At 40.2% G+C, this 8117-nt stretch overlaps 1 protein-coding gene and 1 long non-coding RNA gene across 2 annotated transcripts in view; both read right to left on the bottom strand.

Moving 5' to 3' along the window:
* The window catches only part of LOC311056925 (parvalbumin beta-like), a 523075-nt gene that overhangs the window by 148023 nt on the left and 366935 nt on the right, over positions 1-8117 (bottom strand). The window lies entirely within an intron of this gene.
* LOC311056917 lies at positions 3705-4083 on the bottom strand. Its single transcript, XR_014601925.1, has 3 exons — positions 4020-4083; positions 3864-3925; positions 3705-3753 (listed from the first exon to the last, which is right to left on the bottom strand). It is a non-coding gene; the product is annotated as an uncharacterized lncRNA (long non-coding RNA).

Below are 8117 nucleotides of genomic sequence, written 5' to 3'. Positions count from 1 at the left end.
CCACTTGAATCATGATCCTATGTAATCTAGAAGTCAAAATAGTGGAAAAACGAATATTACAGTTTTCATTTTCCCCCCCAAAATCAAGGATTATGACCCAAATCTGTGCCATTGATCATTTGTAAATATTTTTAATTAGCACCATTGGATTTACTGCCCCTAAAAATGTAGATTTAGCCACTAGAATCCAGATCCTATGTAATCTAGAAGTCGAGATATTGAAAAACGAATATTCAAACGTCGCCATTTTGCAAAATCCAAGATGGCCACCATATTGGCTTCTGCGCAAATGGAATCATGGATTTTCTGATTTGTTATACTCTGAAGTTTCCAAAAATGTATAGTTTTCCTAATCCCTCAAAAATTTGAACGAACCTTCTTTTTTGGACATATAGAACTGGACTAAGAGAGACAGAGAGAGAGGACACACAACTTTGCGTGCAGCTCATTCACAGCTGGCTGGATGCATATGAATGATCCATTGTGTGACCAAAAAACCTGTTTTCTTTTAAATAGCCGATTAATGCGAGAAAAATATAAACGCGGTTAATTCACTCATGCGTTAATGTGTCAATAACGCGCTAACTTTGAAAGCACTACTTCTGTGTCTTTCCTCCAGGATCCTTCTCAGATCATGAACACAGAAGCCACGTCCTAGCTCTCCAGTCACAATGACATCTATTGTATGTCATTCGTCCTTGTTAAAATCCATTCCGAGCTGAGTTTTATCATATATGTTTATCATGTTTATGAAGAGAAGCTCTTAACCTGAACGTTATGCTTTCAATTCATAACATATTTGATTTTTAAAACACTTTGAAAACACGAAAAAAAAATCAACTAGAAAAAGTGCTCCTCGGAGCACAAGTCTCCGCCAGCAGACTTGTGTTGGGAATGTTGGGAATGTTCTACTTCTGGGAATGTTCTACTTCTTATATGTTCTAATTCGTACAAACAGTATCCGCCATTTCTCAGCCATTTCGTGATTGTTCCTGTCTTACCTCACTTTGAAAGAGGCACAGACTCTTTCAAAGTGACACATGTATTTATAGTAACATGACACAAGTGTCCTATCCGTCTGTATAACTGTCCTATCCGTCCTGTCTGTATAAGTGTCCTATCCGTCCTGTCTGTGTAAGTGTCCTATCCGTCCTGTCTGTGTAAGTGTCCTATCCGTCCTGTCTGTGTAAGTGTCATATCCCTCCTGTCTGTGTAAGTGTCCTATCTGTCCTATCTGTCCAATTGTGTATCCTATCCAATTGTTACAGTATCCGCCATTTCTCAGCCATTTCGTGATTGTTCCTGTCTTACCTCACTTTGAAAGAGGCACAGACTCTTTCAAAGTGACACATGTATTTATAGGCCGCTATACGTCACTAGCCAATCAGATCACACTATTTCACCGTATTGTCACGTGTCACGTGAGGCTTGACCAATCCGTGTGTCATATTTATAAAGTGAAAACAAACACTCCTGGCGGAGACAATAAAGATGATACTCCTTGGGTAAAATGATGTGTTCCGTCTCCTAACTGTGTTGTGTGTTGTACAGGAAGTTGTCATTGGTTACCATGAACACAAACAAATCCAACAGGTTGCCATGGTTTCATAACAGCAGCAGTTTATTTTAAAGGAGCGTAGTGTGAACTCTCCCCAACGCCTGATGTACGCACTGTATGTTCTACCACGACTGGACTGGACTATTACCTTGTACACACTCTACTTCCTTCTCCTTATTCCTGTGTGCATCTTTGACCAACCAACCAACCACACACACGCACACACACACACACACACACACACACACACACACACACACACACACACACACACACACACACACACACACACACACACACACACACACACACACACACACACACACACACACGTCTGTATTGATCTGGCCAGTAACTGGTTGAAAACTCCACCTTGCCTTCTTTGTTGTTTGTGATCTGATCAACGGCCCAGGACGAGTGCCATCATGAATTACCTAAACACCCGCACGATACCTCATATCATTAATCAGATAAATAATTATAGGAATGGGGCATAAAAAAAATATGTTTATTTTAGAAATAGATCAATAAAACCACATCCTTTATGTTATTATCGTGAATGCACTGTCCGTGGACCATGACATGTAGACTATATAATATATGCACTGCAAAAAATGGCCAAATTAAAACAAGCAAAATATTTTTAAATTGAGACATATTTCTTTATATCAAGCAAAAAAAACTGCCAATGGGGTAAGCATTTTTTTCTATACTAGAATTCTTAAAATTAGAAACAAAGTCTAGCCACTGAAAGAGCATACTGGTGCTTAAAACTAGACAAAACTGCCTACATCTAAAGCAAGTTCTGCTTAATACAAGCAATGAATACTTTGTTATTTAAGAAAGATATGCTTAAATGTGGTATTTTTGTTCTCTTTATTAAGCCGATTCTGAGGATTTTTTCCTTAAATCTGAGAATAATAATAAGCCCCAAAACTCTTACAATAAGAAGCAATTCCTTCAAATAATAGAATGAAAAGTCTTAAATTAAGACACCAGAAGCATTCTTATTTTCAGCATTTATTTTCTTTTATAAAAGCAGCTCAGGCCCACATGCTATAAAATAGTGGTTCTCAAAGTGGGGACCCCCAGGAGTCCATGAAAGGATTTGAGGAGGTCCTGCTGAACATTTGTTGACATAGCCTCAATGTCAGTTTTACTACTTTAACCCATGATATAATTTTAACAACCCAAATTGTGTATGGGGAGGCCCAGCGGCACAGATTATTTTCAGATGGGGGTCCAAAGCCAAATATTAATTTGGGGATCCTGGACTGGAATAAGTTTGAGAACCACTGCAAAGTTGGGCAGGGGGAGGACTTCACACTTTACACAGCAGACACTCAAGTCTGGACACTCAACTGGAAACATTCAATTCTAAAAACATTTGAAACAAAATACAAATATTTGACAAAATGTCATGTATATAAGTGCACTTTGAATGATCCGTGTATGTCCATTTTCAATTAAGACCCCAAAAAAGAATCCATTTTAAACAAAAGACCTCAAACTGGAATCCAGCGTGACAATACAACGTATATATAAAGTGCTTTGAAGGAGAGGCATAACTGATCCTTACTTCACAGGGTCCATCAGTTGAAGAATAATTGTTACCAAGACGTCTTGGCGGTAATAAAGCAGTACCAAGCTCTGTTGGTGACTAACCTGAGTAATCAACTAACCGTATTACAGCAACATCAAGGAACTGAACTGGTGGCGTTTGGTCTTTTTCTATGAGTCATGTTCCACTTAGGGTATGTGAGGTGAACGGTGTAATCACTCGCCATGAGATACATCATGTTGGCATAGGTGTCCTCTTTTGGGGGGAGCACGGTGGCGCAGTTGGTAGTGCTGTCGCCTCACAGCTAGAAGGTCCTGGGTTCGATTCCCGCAGTTGATGCTGTGGGCGTGTCCTCTCCTCTGAGTCATCAGTGCCCACCCCCTAGGTGGGGTTGGCGAAGGGGCCTTTCTGTGTGGAGTTTGCATGTTCTCCCCGTGTCTCCTAGGGTAGGTACCCTCACAAAAACATGTAGTAATCCTGGTCACAATACTGCCTCCCCCTGGATAAAAAAGGTGTCCTCTTTTGGGAAGGTCAATACAGGCATGGCTCCAATGGCATGTGCAGATGGTTTCACAGATGGCAGGGCTGAGTGGAGTGGTCTTGCCTGAAGAAAGGTGTTGGGGTCTTCTGCAGACTGACACAAACACAAACAGAAAAAACAAAAAAATATCACAAAAAATGTATGCGTTGCATTCTGAATCTTATAGTCAAATATGAAAATTGCCATATATGCACATTTCTTACCTCAAGGATGTGAGCAGAGCATGTATGTCCTAACTTCATGTGGTGGAGACATGTCAGGCGGGCTGCAAAGTTAAAAACATTAATTTACAGCAGCCAGTTATTTAAACAAGCGTATACTTTCATGAGATACTCCGCCAGAAACAGTAATTACTGTACCTTTGTCCAGCTGCTTAAGGTCCCACAGCGGATCACTTTGGGTACAAAGTAGGAGTTCCGTCAATCGAGGATTCGTCAGAGTTCATCCTATGACACAGACAGATAAAGAGAGAGAGCAGGTCAGTTCACATTCCTCCAACGAGGATCTACCGGTGTTCATCCATAACTAGAGAGAGATCACAGAGAGACAACATTTTTGTGCCATCAGGATACAAAAAAATCACAAACACATAACATAAATACAAAATACATACAAACTGGAAAAGGCCACCAGTCATGATTCAAGAGGCATCACATTACATTGTGTGCACAGAACTGAGATGGGGCCTGTTTGTTCAGGAGTCCTATAGGGACAAATGATCTTGAAGCCCTAGCCTGCAACATTGGCACTGTGTACCGTCGTCCTGATGGTAAAAGGTGGTATTGACTGTATAACGGGTGCGTTCTATCCCAAGCAATAGCTCTCCCCTTCCTAAGCACCCGGGTCTCATACATTGCTGCTATACTCTCATGTCGTACCCCAGCTATCTTGCTGGATACATTGATGATTTTATGGAGTTTGTTCTTATTAACCAATGATAGTGAGCCATACCAGGAAACAAAACAGAAAGTCAGTGCACTCTCCACGAAGGATCGATGGAAGAGCACCATTACACTTTTTTGCACATTATACTGTCTCAGTCTGTGCATAAAATGCAGCCTCTGCTGACCTTTCTTATAGATGGCATCAGTGTAGGAATTCCATGTCAGCTTGGAATCAATCGTTGTACCCAAATACTTGTATTCGTCAACAGTCGCCACCCCATCCCCATCAATAACTATTTGCTGGTGTGCATCATGAGCACTAGTCCTACAATAAAATATACTTAGTGTTCTTAATATTCAACTGACTGAAGGAAGCACATGCAGGCCTACTTCAAAGGAATACATTTGCTTACATGTTCCAGTTCTCTGAAGCAGGGGTCAATGAGTCAATGAAGGCCTATCTGGGTTGTTATTCAAGGTCCAAGACCTGGGAAACATCCTTCTTGTTGGGTCTGGTCTTAGGCTCTCAGTTGACTCTGCCAGACTGCCAGAAAACATAACAAAAATAAACAATTACAATTTAAAAGTGTAACCTGGCATTACGTTTCTAATAGCAGAAACTGAAGTGTGTCAGATGTTTGTCATTTGTCTGCCAGGTATCAGTGGTGTGTTAACATGAGTAGTAGCTTACTCACTTAGCTCCACTGGCTGCATATCTGTCCTGCAACATTGTAGTGCTCTATGAGGTAAGGGATAAAAGGATAATATACATTAGAAACAATGTTTGGTAATGTCTAGACGCCAATTAGAAATAACTAAGTAATAGTAAAAAAAGGAATTAAACAAATAACCACTGGCAACCACTGGCATAAATGAGGCTAGACAAGACAGTAGCAAAGGGCCTTGCAGTCAAGACAAACAGCCAAATATACAAACAACATAAGCCACAATCTAATAATAATAATACAAATTACTACTACTACTAATAATAATAGTCTGTTTTCAACCTGGTGTCCCTATTTTGGACAACATTCTCAATAATGGCCAGCCATATCTTTTCAAATGGGGGTCCGCGGGCTTGTGAAAATAGCAGATCTACAAGCTCACAATCGCGAGGCGTTGTGATGTGAGCTTGTAGATCTTCTATTTTCACAATGTGCGCCTATTTCTTAGGTAATATTTGACCATGTTTTGTAGAATTGTTTGTTGTGTGTCCATTTATATTTTAGAGCAGTGGTTTTCAACCTTTTTCGCATCAAGGACCCCCAAATTGACAAATATTAGCCCTGGGACCCCCATTTGAAAATATATGCCAGGGACTCAACCATTTAGATTTTTTAGGGGGTCCCAATCTACACTGTATCACCATCATCAGTGTTCATTTAACTCTGAGAGTGTACAAATGGAACCAAATGGACCCTAACGGGTCCATTTGGTTCCATTTGTACACTCAGAGTTACAGACATATAAGGGTCAATTTGGTTGCTAACTATTCATTTGCCTGGGGACCCCCTGGAACCCCCTCAAGGACCACTGGTGGTCCCCGGACCACTGGTTGAAAGCCCCTGTTTTAGAGGCATTAAAAAGGTCTTATAAGTCCTTAAGTTGTCTCTTTATAAATGTGCAGATACCCTGTATAGTGTATGCACTTACACTGTATGTTGGTTTGTTTACTGTTGAGTGAGAAAAACATTAAGATAATCTTCTTGGGACCCCCCTGGGGGTCCCGACCCCCAGTTTGGTAACCACTGCCCTAGGCCAGTTTAGCTTTTCTAACCCACAGGGGTGCAACATTTAATTGAATACATTTATTATAAATAATATTCTTATAAAAGCGATTTTCTGAACATCTACAAGATCACAAAGCATGTTGTCAGCTTGTAGATGAACATTTTTAAAACATTTTTTAAACAACACAGTTGTATGACAAACATAAAATATGGCTAAAGTAAAGTAGTAAATAGATGCTTTAAACCAGAGGTCTTCAACGTTTTCCAAAGACCCCTAGCTGAGAGAGAGATGGAGCAGGGACCCCCTCTATATTGTATAAAATTGTATTTCAGATTAAACTTTTTTTTCAACTTGGTCTGCTCTTTTTACCCCCTCTAGACCAAACCTTTTTGCCAAAAATAGCAGATCTACAAGCTCACTGTGAGCTTGTAGATCTGCTATTTTTGGTTACCCTCAGAAAAGGGATGCTAGGGTTCAAGTGGTTAATGTAAAAAATAAATATATAACACACACACAGATTTGGCGGCCCCTGGGTAGTAACTCTGAGGACCCCCTGTTGAAGACCCCTGCTTTAAACATCACTTGGATACAATAATATTGTAATTGTGTGTAAATACGTTTGTACCGAACACTAGTTTCAACATATTATGCTCATGCTGCGAGTCCAGCGGGCCGTGTCTCTGGGGTAAACAAAGAAGGACGAGAGTCCCTCGCTAACTTCGCTAAATAAATCGATGACATAAACTTAAGCAACAAAAGTATGAGGAATATGACAAAAGACAACGTTTGCTAAATATATAGTATATACAGTGAACGTTAACTTACCTTAGCATAACAACTCTGAATGAATGAACGGAGCAGCAGACTAGAGCTGCAGAAAAACAACAAGACCGTTCTTCTCTTCCTGTTTCTTACGCGCGCTTCTCCAGTGATCAACTGCGCATGTGTAGTGCGGTCAGTGTTGCCAGATTCTGAGAGAAACAAGCAACCAGGTCTAGGAAAACCAGCCCAAAACCAGCCCAAAAGAAGCGACTATGGGCAACATGAGCACTTTAACACATACATCAGCTATTTGAAAATAGCAGATCTACAAGCTCACAACGCGTCGCGATGCGACGCGTTGTGAGCTTGTAGATCGGCTATTTTCAAATAAAATCTTGCAGGGAAATTATAATGAGCAGATCTGGCAACCCTGAGTGCGGTTCTAGGTTTGGGCGGATACGGAAACGGTGCATGGTATACGCCCCGTATACCATTCAAAGCCCTTTGAATTGTATACAGGATACAGTCATAGAGTTAGGAGGATGCAGTAGACAGACCCTACATCTGATTGGACTGAACAGGAGCGAGGCTTTCCCCATTGATTATAATGAAAATTCAGACAATACAGCCTTACTTAGCAGGACCAAAAGCACACACACAAAACGTGATGTTAGAATACACTTGTGTAAAGTGATGTCCAAAAATAAATACACTTAAAAGGGATGTTTCACTTTCAAAAAAACTTTCTGTCATTTTATCATCTACTCAGGCCTTTGTGAACCACCAAGACAGTTTTTAAGTTGCTTGATTCATTATTTAGATATTTGATATTCATTTTATCAGACACGCCCCTTTCCTATACAAACCCATTGTAACTTCAAACTCCATTTTAACCATGTTAGATTAATCAAAAACACCCGTCCTTGGTTCTGGTGACTCATCCTGCCCTCTTAATGCGTGAGGGGGCCGTGTTTTTCCGATTACTTTTTTCATTTATTTTATTTACATTTTTTATTGTACTTTATTTTTTTAATTTTCAAAAAAAATATTAAAAATACATACCGTATGTCCCTGTGTGAG

Source organism: Gymnoscopelus microlampas, assembly GCF_963454915.1.
Source record: "Gymnoscopelus microlampas genome assembly, chromosome: 12".
Taxonomy (NCBI): Eukaryota; Metazoa; Chordata; class Actinopteri; order Myctophiformes; family Myctophidae; genus Gymnoscopelus; species Gymnoscopelus microlampas.
The sequence above is the reverse complement of the archived record's forward strand: the minus strand, read 5'-3'. Positions and strand labels throughout refer to the sequence as shown.